General features: G+C 43.5%; 1 long non-coding RNA gene across 1 annotated transcript; it reads right to left on the bottom strand.

Moving 5' to 3' along the window:
• Window positions 1-6,200: 6,200 nt before the first annotated feature.
• LOC307220963 lies at window positions 6,201-10,441 on the bottom strand. The gene is made up of 4 exons (XR_013841227.1): window positions 10,402-10,441; window positions 8,937-9,006; window positions 8,505-8,797; window positions 6,201-6,894 (listed from the first exon to the last, which is right to left on the bottom strand). It is a non-coding gene; the product is annotated as an uncharacterized lncRNA (long non-coding RNA).
• Window positions 10,442-11,891: the final 1,450 nt, after the last annotated feature.

The raw sequence follows: 11,891 nt of genomic DNA, 5'->3' as shown, positions 1-11,891 counted from the left end.
GTCTCTTCTCCAGTCTTCAGAGAGTAGATGGAAGTAGGGAGGGGGGCAGAAAAAGATCCTTCTTTCCTTCCACTCTGCAGTTTTAATCTGAAATCTTAGGCACAGGACTGTGTCCATAGCTCAGAAACGGCTCGTGCCAATGAAATTCCCTGTCTCAAAATGCACCTAGAACAATGGGAGTTTCAATCACTGGCTTTCCCAGACTGGCTTATGATCACCCGGTAAGCTTCATGACTGCACAGGGATTTCATGTTGGTGTCAGAAATCCATCTGCTGCTGCACTGTGAGTGTTGGGGAAGGCCGCTCCCTCCTCAGGCTAATTCCACCAGGCCTAGGGGGCGGGGCCCAGACTCACCTCCGCCACAGCTTTAAGGAAACTGGTGCTGCTGCAGCAAATGTTAAAAATGTTTTTTATATATTTTAAAGTGTTTTAAAGGTGTTTTTACTTTTTACTTTGTTGTACCACCGTGAACAGTGGTTTTTATCTATGCATTTTTATTTTGTTCCGTTTCATTTTGGTTTGGGGTTGAATATTGAGTGGGGTGGGGATTGGTTTTGTTTAGGTATACAGTGGTGCCTCGCAAGACGAAATTAATCCGTTCCGTGAGGCTCTTCGTATAGCGGTTTTTTCGTCTTGCGAAGCAAGCCCATTGACAGCTTAGTGGATTAGCGCTATTAGCAGTTTAGCGGCTTTTAGCGGATCAGCTGATAAGCGGCTTAGGGCTTAGGAAAAGGGGGAAAAAGGGGGGAAACCCGCAGGAACTCGCAAGAGAAATTTGTTTTGTGAAGCGCCTCCAAAATGAAAAACCCTTTCGTCTAGCGGGTTTTCCGTCTTGCGAGGCGTTCGTCTTGCGGGGCACCACTGTAATTGTTTTTGGTTTGTTTTGTTTTTCTATTTTGTAAATGGAGGCTAGTATGAGGCTTGGGATTGCTACCGTGGAGGGGCGAGGGAGGTATGGCGGTGGGGGCAGATGTTATAGGTGAAGGGGATCGAGATACGGATATGCTCATACCCCTTCCAATCTGCGCCCCATCCCGAAGGATGAGGGTAGGGTGAGCAAGGATTACTCACCTCCGTCACTGGTGTTGTGCAATGCCAGGTCTATAGGCAACAAAACCGCCACCCTGTGAGATTTCTTTACCTCGCAGGGGGATCGACCTGGCTTGTGTGATGGAGACCTGGGTGCACAAAGGGGAAACTGTTACCTTACGAGAGATGGCGCCCCCGGGTTTCTCCGTCCTCCACCAGTCACGGCCAGAGCCGCACACAGAAACGCCTTTTACCTTCCCGCTGGTAAGCGGTCCCTATTTATCTACTTGCACCCGGAGGTGCTTTCGAACTGCTAGGTTGGCAGGCGCTGGGACCGAGCAGCGGGAGCGCACCCCGCCGCAGGGATTCGAACCGCCGACCTTTCGATCGGCAAGCCCTAGGCGCTGAGGCTTTAACCCACAGTGCCACCTGCGTCCCTCGAAGGACAGCCAAATTTAAATAACAATTTGACACACAGCTGTGAGGCATTTGCGAGCTTTTTTGCAGAGAAGGTCCTGTTGCTCCGCCATGACCTCCCTGCCAATTTGGATACAATAAAGGAACTGGAGGCCCCTCGACTGTCCTCGGGTCCAGTATTGGACCACTTTGACTGGATATCCCCAGCCGATGTGGACAGACTCCTCCGAGCTGGAAAGCCCACCACCTGTCCTCTTCACCCGTGCCCGTCTTGGCTGATTAGAGCATGTCCAGACGAGGTGCGGGCCACCCTGGGGGATATCATCAATTGGCACTGGGATATTCCCAGGGGAACTGAAGGAGGCAGTGGTGCGCCCGCTCTTAAAGAAAACATCATTAGATCCCTTAGATCTATCCAATTACCGCCCGGTTTCAAATCTTCCATTCCTGGGTAAGGTGATTGAGAGAGCGGTTGCTGAACAGCTTGGCAGGTTTCTGGATGAAACATCGGCTCTGGATCCATTCCAGTCCTGCTTCCGCGCTGGTCATGGGACCGAGACGGCTCTGGTCGCCCTAACAGATGATCTCCACAGGCAGCTGGATCGAGGCGGGTCAGGGCTGCTGATTCTTCTAGACCTGTCAGCAGCCTTCGACATGGTCGATCACAAACTCCTGGACAACCGCCTTGCCGACGTGGGGATCCAGGGCACAGTCCTTCAATGGCTGCGCTCATTTCTCTCTGGTCGGGGACAGAGGGTGGCGCTTGGGGGGGAATTGTCATCGCACCACTCCTTGGTGTGTGGAGTGCCTCAGGGTGCAATACTCTCCCCGATGCTTTTTAACATTTTTATGTGCCCCCTCACCCAGCTTGTCCGGAGTTTTGGGCTGGGTTGCCATCAGTAAGCCGATGACACCCAACTCTATCTGTTGATGGACGGCCATCCTGACTCAGCCCCAGAGACACTGACCTGATGTCTGGAAGCTGTGGCTGGATGGTTACGTGGGAGCCGGTTGAAGTTAAATCCTTCGAAGACAGAGGTCCTCTGGCTGGGACGGGACGATATGGGATTGAGGGGGCAACTCCCATCTCTTGCGGGGGTGCAATTAGTGCCAGCACCGTCCGTTAAGAGTTTGGGTGTAATCTTCGATACCTCCCTCTCTATGGAGGCGCAGAGTACAGCTATAACAAAGTTGGCTCCTTATCTCTCTCGCCCTGACCTCCAGACTGGATTATTGTAACTCGCTCTACGTGGGGCTGCCCTTGAGACTGACCCAGAAACTCCAGTGGGTGCAGAATGCCACAGCGAGACTCCTTATGGGGTCTTCCCTTCAAGATCACATTCACCCGGTACTATACCAGCTGCACTGGCTCCCGGTGGAGAACATGATCAGGTTTAAGGTGCTGGTTTTAACCTTTAAAGCCCTATACGGCCTAGGACCCTCGTACCTACGGGACCGCCTCTCCTGGTATGCCCCACAGAGGAACCTACAGTCTGGAAATAAAAACATCCTGAAGGTCCCAGGCCACAGAGAGGTTAGGCTGGCCTCAACTAGAGCCAGGGCTTTCTCGGCTGCGGCTCCAATCTGGTGGAACGCTCTGTCACAAGAGACTAGGGCCCTGTTCCACCAGGCCTTTGGTTAGGGCATAGCCTGACTCCCTCCTCTGGCAACCTGCACAGAATTTTGCTTAACGGTTGCCATCAATTTGATTTTAATTAATTTTTATAATTGAAATGTTTTTAGAATGTTGGATTATTTGATTGTTTGATTATTTGATTGTTGTTGGCCGCCCTGAGCCCGGCTTCAGCTGGGGAGCGTGGGATATAAATAAATATTATTATTATTATTATTATTATTATTATTATTATTATCTCCAGCACTCAAAACTACCCTGTCTCTGAAGCCAACAAGAAGGCCAGCACAATTTTCCAGAGGGTTCTGTATGCCCCTTCTTGGTACTCACAAAAACTGACGCAGCCAAACTGTGCCATGGGTGCCATGTTGCCATGCTGCTGGCAGTCCTGGAATCACTATGTCTAAGGTCAGGTGTAGAGTGAATGGCCAGTATCCTTTGAAATCTGCCAAGGACCTACGGATGCAGATGCTATCACCCTTGGCTCTCCTTTCTGGCATTCGGATGATCATTTATGGTCAGCAGCCATCTCAGGTGGCCACGATGCTCTTGAATGATGCTGCTGTTCTGCAGGGCATTATAAGCAGTTGCAATGGTGGCTGTCTGGTGCTCATAAGATGAGCACCACATCCACTACCAACATCACCTACCTTTTCCTTCCTTAGGACCAGTCTGTCTACCCCTCATGTCTGGTGAAAATAAAAAGGAGGAGAGGGGAAGATGATGGATGGGGCTGCCCACCGATATGGGGCTTCATCAGAGGATTTCCTGATCAGGGCTCCCTCAGACCCAGAGTGAGACCTGCCTAGGGTGCTGGGTTAGGAAAGGTGAACAAATCTTCCAAAGATCACAGGGGGGTTACATATGGGCCTTGTTTTACCACAAAACCATATACAGTGGATGCTCAGGTTGCAAACGTGATCCGTGTGGGAGCCATGTTCACAACCTGCAGCGTTCGCAACCCTCAGCGCCGTTTCTGTGCACGCACGGGTTGCGATTCAGCGCTTCTGCACATGTGTGACCCCCAAAACCCGGAAGTAACCTGTTCCGGTACTTCCGGGTTTTGGCACATCCATAACAAAAAAAAAACAAAACCCGCAACCTGAAGCGTCTGTTTAAAGCCACAGATGATTCACAGAATCACAGAAACAAATGTAAGGTCTCAGTGGTGGAATGAAGTTATATGGCTTTGGCAGAAATGTTATAAGGAACTAGGTACAGATAGATTGTTAATGTATTAAAGGGAAAAAACAAGGTTAGAATATGTTAAGATTAATTACAGGACAGAAAACAGAGGAAGATGGAAAGGAATTGCTGAAACACTTCCAATATTTTCAAGCTTATCTTTCATTCACTTGTTTCAATGACTTCCTCACGCCTCCCTTTTTGTATTCCACTTCAATTAACTGTTTCAGCAAGTGGAATACAAAAAGGGAGGCGTGAGGAAGTCACTGAAACAAGTGAATGAAAGATAAGATTGAAAATATTGGAAGTGTTTTTAATTGTTTTTGTTTTGTTTTGTTAATTGAATGTTTTATGTAGTGTTTTTGTTTCTGTTTTTGTATTGTATTATATTGATTTGTTTAATTCTTTTTCTTTCTTTTTGTAATCTTTAAAGTCTTAATAAATATTATTATTATTTTTTAAAAAAAAAACAAATGTAAGGTCTCAAACACTACCGAGAGGAAAGAAGTCTGCGACTGCTAGTTTATTTTCAACAGTGCTAGACAGGGCAGAGAAACCAATACCTTGTGTACCCTGAGGTAGGTTTGTGCTAAATTAGATATGACTCCTGAGCTTTACAAACTGTGCACAAGGGGGGAAATATTTCCTAGGTAACTCATTCTTTTTATGTGTAAAGAAATTCTCAAATAGCAGTAAATGCGACTTAACCATGAAAACTCCACACAACTATGAAACCAAGCAGCTCTTAGTCATCTTAAGCAATCCCAAAACTCATATACACATACATATCCCCCCCCCCCCGTCTTTCATGATTATGAAGTTTAGTCATGCTTAGGGCTGCCATATGTACAGGTTTTCCCAGACACATCTGGGAATCTGGCTGCCAAAATGGTGTTCAGGCAGATTTTTGCTGAATTGGCAAAACAGTCCAGAAAAGCCGAATGTATGGCAAGTAGGGTGATTTTTTTTTATTTTTAAAATGCTTAAAAAGTAAATAAAATAAAATAAAATAAAAAGCCCCACAATTGAACAACTTTGCTCCCCCACCCAAATGAAAATAAAAAATACCTCCACAACTTTGTCTGGATTTTCACTTTTGGGAATATGGCAACCCTAATCATGCTATTGTAGATGAAGTCCAGAGCCTAAAAAAAAAAAGGGGGGGGGAGGAAATGTACAAAATACAACTCGCAAGAATAAATGCTCTGTGCTCAGCCTATCACACCTAACTAGGGATGAGAAGATGCCCTGGAGAAGTTTTGCTTATCAAAACTCTTCATGTTTCCTTCCAAATTGCTCAGACTCCACCCCTCCAAATACACCTTGGAAATTTGCTCTAGGTGAAATTGGGGGAGCTACATTAATTCCAAGTCCTATCAGTCTTGCTCATTGCGTGTGGAGTTTCTTAACTAGCCACAGACAATCAGGCGGACACTCGGAGATCATAAAAGGGAGATCACACTCACAGAACGAATTGACAACATGCAGTAAAGACTTTCTGTAAACCTCAGATATGGACTTGCAGCACCCTTCCCTCACCTCAATATTTCTTTTTCTAGCCTAATAGAAACTCTACTGACTTCATTCCCTGGATGTTTTACTCAAGCACTTCTTTTTTTTTTAAAGGTGAAATTCATGACAACTTTACATAAACTATATAGCTCTGTATGTGGCAAGAATTATTTTGCCTCATTTTTTCCCCTTACTGCCTTCTTGGCAGCAGCTTCAAATCTCTCTGTGCCTCTGTGTGCATTTAATTCTCTCCAGATGACTTTAGTAGAGGTGTAAGTTTTTAAATAGAACTCTACTGCAACAATTGCTATTCAAGGGAAAATGGTGCATTATTTCCGTTCATCATAGGGTGCTTCCAGATGATGTATTTACTGAAAATTCACCCAGATTTATTTGCCAGAAGATTAGATGTAGTTGGCTATCTAAGGAACACTTATTCTAATTCGTTTTGCAGGGAGGTCAGATGAAGTTTTGTCAAAGCAAGTGCTATCTCACAAGTTCCATTGCATTTTTCTGTCACTTAGCACAATAAGGTGATCTTTTGGGAAAGCAGGTTTGTTGTGCAAGGCTTCGCAGTCAACAACAATTGTGCAACCTGAATTTTCCGGGTTGTGATAGAAGAAGTTCTGAGGGCAACATTTAAGCTGTTTTTCTTTACAGGAGAATTCAGAAGACTGTCCTTTGAGAAGCCTGCTCCATGGGACCTGATGATGTTAAGTTTTATGAACACCATCATAATTGTTGTTGCACTCACAGACAAACACAAAATCACCAATATATTAAAAAGTCAAATAACATCAGTAGAGACATGCAATTAATTTATGGGCAGTTCCATTCTTTTCCTTCACAGAGCCCTTTTTTCTTTCCTCATTGAATGCTGGGATTTTTCTGCTGCTCTGGGACTTTGAGGTAAGACCTTCTCACGGAACAGGTTTGCCATACATGATCTGCTTCCAACACACTCGTCCTACTCCTATCTCTGTCTATAGGTGGCACTTCCAGGAGTCCCATGTCTTTTACCCTGGCTCTCAGTGGGTATCTGCAAGTCTTTGTCACCTCTTCCCACTTATGAGTCAGCACATACTGTAGCTTGATGGCATTCCACTGTGGATGTCATCTGTAAGCACCATAGGCAATATCTGAGTCAAGTTGCTTCAACATCAGACCAGAGCTCAGGTATTAATTAGGAATGGGTGAATACCTTAAGTATAAAGGTAAAGGTAAAGGTACCCCTGCCCGTACGGGCCAGTCTTGACAGACTCTGGGGTTGTGCGCCCATTTCACTTAAGAGGCCAGGGGCCAGCGCTGTCCGGAGACACTTCCGGGTCACGTGACCAGCGTGACATCGCTGCTCTGGCGAGCCAGAGCCGTACACGGAAACGCCGTTTACCTTCCCGCCGGTAAGCGGTCCCTATTTATCTACTTGCACCCGGAGGTGCTTTCGAACTGCTAGGTTGGCGCTGGGACCGAGCAGCGGGAGCGCACCCCGCCGCAGGGATTCGAACCACCGACCTTTCGATCGGCAAGTCCTAGGCGCTGAGGCTTTAACCCACAGCGCCACCTGCGTCCCGTACCTTAAGTATAGTTGTCCTTATTTTCACTGATTCTGATTTTTTTTTGGGGGGGGGGTTCTCATGAAAATTCATTAGAATTTTAGTATGAATTTTCCTTAATATACCTTCTTTTGTATGCAATTCTCTTAACATAAACATTTTTTGCAATGCAATTTCCCCCAACAGAATGGATTTCTGCATGCTATTTTCACTAATATAGGCATCATTACACACAGTTTACCATAGCATATGCATGTTTGTAATGTAATAAAATAAAATAAAATAAAATAAAATAAAATAAAATAAAATAAAATAAAATAAAATAAAATAAAATAAAATAAAATAAAATAAAATAATTATTATTTATTGCCTGCCCATCTGGCTGGGTTTCCCCAGACACTCCGGTCAGTTCCCAACAGAATTTTAAAAACACAATAAAACATCAAACATTAAAAACTTCCCTAAACATGGCTGCCTTCAGATGTCTTCTAAAAGTCAGATAGTTGTTTATTTCCTTGACATCTGATGGGAGGACATTCCTTGACATCTGACGATAGGGCGGGTGCCACTACCAAGAAGGCCCTCTGCTTGGTTCCCTTTAACCTCACATCTCACAGTGAGGGAACCACCAGAAGGCCCTCAGAGCTGAACCTCAGTGTCCGGGCTGAATGATGGGGGTGGAGACGCTCCTTCAGGTATACAATACACATTATTTGCCTGAAAAATCACATTGTAAAATTTGCAGAAGTGCAATTTCTGAAGGATAGTTATGTTTCAGTTCACATATTGTTTCAGGAAAGAAAGAAAGAAAGAAAGAAAGAAAGAAAGAAAGAAAGAAAGAAGACCAAAGTAGGTGAGTTCACCTTTAAATACAGTCATACCTCATGTTACGTTTGCTTCACATTGCAGATTTTCAGGTTATGAACGCGGCAAACCCGGAAGTGTTTACTTTTGGGTTTTCCGCATGCGCAGAAGCAATCTGTGCATTTCACACATGCACAGAAGTGATCTTCATGCTTCACACATGCACAGAAGCGCTCTATCGTGCTTTGCTCACACACAGTAGCGGTGCTATACTTACAGACTTTTCAGGGCGCAAACAGCACCCCAAAACAGATCACGTTCGTAAGTAGAGGTACCACTGTATGAACAGAATCAAGTTTCTCCCACATACCTAGATATTGAGCAAGTGCTCAAATCCAGTTCAATCGCTCTGATGTGATTCAGTGGGGTCTGTATATTGCCACTAGAGCAGCTCTTTGCAACCACATACACACAGATGGATTTTCTTCATTACTCAGAAGCTAAAAACAGTTTTCTCCGTCTGCTCTTCATATTTCTGTACAGGACAGGTTTTGTTTTCTCGTTTCTCCCTACACTACTTTGTAGGATTTTGACAGTTTCTGCAAGATTCCATCAGCCTCCTGACACTTACATCTGATCTTGACAGGCCTTCATGCAGCTTACCTTATGAGAAAAAAAAAATAATGTTTTCATACTTGTATCTCCCCCTCTCCCCCCCCCATTTAATCTCTAAGTTAGAGGGGAAAACTTGAAAATGTGATGCTACTGTGTGCCAAAGGCTCGGAAACGGAAAGTGGTTTACTTTGTGTTGATTTATTCCAGTTGCTGGAGGCTTTGATCATTAATCTCCAAGTCTGTTCTCTAGACTCTGCCTGCAAAATAAAGAGGGTGATGAAACATGAAGCCTCACATCTGATCAGCTGAAACCAGTGTCAAGTCTCATTGTCAATAAGTTTGCACCAGGCATTAGCTTCAGCACAGATAATTCCGGGAAGAGGAACAAGCCAAGCAGATGCACATGGTAGAGGCTATATTATTGGGAAAGGTACAATAAAAGAGCAATAGAAAATTGTAATCTTTATGGAATATCACAAATGCAAAATATTAGCAAATTACTTAATAGAAGAGAGCAGGCATAGTATTTGCAGCTTTATGTGAACCAATTGTTTGGCTGGATATTTTTTTAACTTTCGTATTATAGGGGACATTTCCTTGCAACAAAGGTACTTTGAACCTTACAAAGTCAGATTAAATTGGGAAAAGGAACTTGCTGGACCATCAGTCTTGAGGGTTACCTACTTACAGAGTAAGTTAAAAATTCTTTAGAAAGATAATTCAAAAGGTTCTTCTTAAAAGCCTAAAAACTCACTTAAAAGAATCAAGTCTTGAAAAAAGTTATATGATCTAAGAAAGTCTTTAAAAGACTTGATTCTTTTAAGTGGGTTTTTAGGTTTTTAAGAAGAGCCTTTTTAACTATCTTTTTAAAGAATTGTTTTAATTTATTTTGACTACGGCAGACCAACACAGCTACCAACTTGAATCTACTAACTGAGATTTACTGGTCACTTCTGTTGACATGGAGGTAGATCCCAATGCCATGCACGATGTCACAGATAGGCTAAGCTCCCAGGCTTGACAAACTGAAAGACTTAGCAGTATGACCAGGCACTGTGAAGATGGATTTTCATAACAGGTAGTGATAAATAAGTTTATAGGCACTGTGAAAACTTTACACTTTCTGAACATCTTGTTAATCAAAGACTCAGCCATATGTGTGACTGCTTGGGATGATTTGCAGAATCATGTTCTGTGACATTTTGGCTAGTCCTAATAAAAGTATGGCTTGGCTGCAGATTTTGACATTTTTCTAATGGACCCATTTAACTTCATCTGCCTTACATTTTAGATCTAGGTCCATGATAATGTAGCCTTCCCACTCTGGTATTCTGAAGGCAGCCTCATACTACAAAACCATTTTTCTGGTGTGTGCACCTCCCCCCCCCCTCCTACAGAAAATAGTATAGAGAAATGTTACCATATTGGCATATTCCTCTCTCTTTTTAGCAATGTTATTTTGGCATGGTCTTCCATTGAGGAGAAACTTACCTGAACGGATTGTGAAATGGAATAGGAACACAGTCGGGATGAATCTTTTAACATGTGGTGATAAATAGGTTCATTTGAGAAGTATATTAGCTTTATAAAAAAGTTACAAGGCCAAAAATAAACATTGGACTTGCTGGACAGTCAGGCTCTATGCTACCTACTTTAAAGTAGTTCACTGCCACCACAGTTGGCATGGAGAGAGCCTATGCACACATGGCATTCTGATGTCATCCATGATGTCACAAATAGGATACATTTGAAGTCTTCAAAAAGTGAGATGCAGTTAACAGTCAGGCACATGCTGAACACATTCAGGATGGATCTTCGTAACCAGTGATGGTAAATAGGTTTATTTGGTTATTATATTAACATTATCATCGGTAAAAGTTTTAGAATGATATGCTGGTTGAGTTGCCAAATCGTAAGCCACCAAGATATATGCCATTCATTTCAATTTCTCAACACCTTGTCTTTAAATGGTCAACTGCATATGTGCTGATTGGAGCTGGTTCACAAAACCATTTGCCAGACTCTGTTTTTGACATTTTCCTTATGGGTCCATATGGGTTTTATACAGAACTATGTTGGCGATTATGCAAAAATTCAGTACCTTTATCTCCAGAAATTTCCATGTTGTCTGAACAATGCAGGGGCAATGATGCATAGCTCTTTTCTTTCCCCATTTTATCCTTACAACAACTCTGTGAGGTAGGTTAGGATGAGAGTGAGTATACCCGAAGGAGCGTCTCCACCCCCATTGCTCAACCCAGACACTGAGGTCCTTCTGCGAGGGTCTTCTGCTGGTTCCCTCACTGAGAGAAGTGAAGTTACAGGGAACCTGGCAGAGGGTCTTCTCAGTAGTGGCACCCACCCCATGGATGTCAAGGAGATAAAGAGCTATACAACTTTTAGAAGGCATCTGAAGACAGCCCTGTATCGGGAAGTTTTTAATGTTTGATGTTTTATTATGTTTTTATATGCACTGGAAGCCATCCAGAGTAGCTGGGGAAACCCAGCCAGATGGGTGGGGTATACAGTGGTACCTCAGTTTTCAAGCAGCTTAGATCCCAAACAACTTGGAACTTGAACGCTGCAAACCTGGAAGTCAGTTTTCCGGTTTGCGAGCTTTGCTTTGGAAGCCGAACGTCCTCCTAAGCTTCCGTTTTCACTGTTGCACTGCTAATTTGCGTCCCCCTCCCTCATTGTAATCAAAGCCTTCCATTTCCAATTGCAGGGTTCTGGGGTGATATTTGGATCTTATATTTGGTGCTTTTGTTTTTGCTATTTTTTTGGATTTTTGTTTGTGGCTTGTTTTGTGACTGTGGCTTGTTCTTCATTTTATAATTGATTGATTGATTGTGTGACTGTAGAAATGGATAAAAGCCCCCCATCCAAACAGTGACTATCATCAGTGCAGGAAAGAAGAAATTTTTTAAATGATTTTAATTTTTATCATCTACAATACTGTCTTATTTATTTTATAGTACAGTACATTGATTATTACTTGGATTAATTGGGCCTCTGGAAATAATAAAAAAAGCAAAGCACACTTGTATCAGCTTCATCAGAAATGACTTTCCTCTGGTTGTTTGCTGACAACCAGAACCACCCTTTTATCTAGGAGTCTGGCTGCTTGGCCCTCAAAAATTCA

Source organism: Podarcis cretensis (assembly GCF_951804945.1).
Source record: "Podarcis cretensis genome assembly, chromosome: 7".
NCBI classification, from domain to species: Eukaryota; Metazoa; Chordata; class Lepidosauria; order Squamata; family Lacertidae; genus Podarcis; species Podarcis cretensis.
This window is presented reverse-complemented; position numbering and strand designations above follow the sequence as displayed.